This window comes from Excalfactoria chinensis, chromosome Z (assembly GCF_039878825.1).
Source record: "Excalfactoria chinensis isolate bCotChi1 chromosome Z, bCotChi1.hap2, whole genome shotgun sequence".
NCBI classification, from domain to species: Eukaryota; Metazoa; Chordata; class Aves; order Galliformes; family Phasianidae; genus Excalfactoria; species Excalfactoria chinensis.
The window spans coordinates 59,839,913-59,840,579 of record NC_092857.1 but is presented as its reverse complement, the minus strand read 5'-3'; positions in this window follow the sequence as shown (position 1 = coordinate 59,840,579).

Genomic DNA, 667 nt, shown 5'->3' with positions numbered 1-667 from the left:
GATACAAATGAAAGCAAACAACGAAGAGAAAAGCCTTCACGGGTCGAGCATGCATTTCATTTTATTGTCTTTCTCCTTGCTTTCACAGTAGCTTTAAATACGTCTTTTCCTTTCGTTCTCTTCTTACTTTCTCTCTGAGGAAATGAAGGTCTCTTACACACCACTCCGGTGTCAGATAGTCTGAACAGTCTGATAGCAATGAAAATCAGGCTCTAAAGGGAGGGGCACTTCTAAGACAAGTGTATGTGTCTTAAAAGGTGAAAGTTTGGCTTTGCTTAATTTTACAGCTCGCAAAATATAATGTGAAGGTGTTAAGAGTCCCATAGGTAGTATGTGAGACTTCTGGCAGCTTGAGCCCCTAAAGGCAGTATTTTCAGGCATAGTTTGCAGGAAGATGGTGCCTTTGCAATCTATTTCAGAGCGGGGGAAAAAATAAAAAGTTTTTTTTTTTTCTTATAAAAAAAAAAAAAGATTCGGTAAATAGTAATTCAAAAATAAGCTCCTTTTGCCCTTATTTCCTATTTATGCAGTCATCTCTTCTTCTCGAGAATGGTTCCGATAAAATTGCTTAATTAAGTATAACGGGGAATGTTAGCACGGGCGGAGGATGGTGCCGGGGGGCCGATCCTCCCCCCAGGCGGTACGGGGGGCTGCTCGGAGCCTCGGA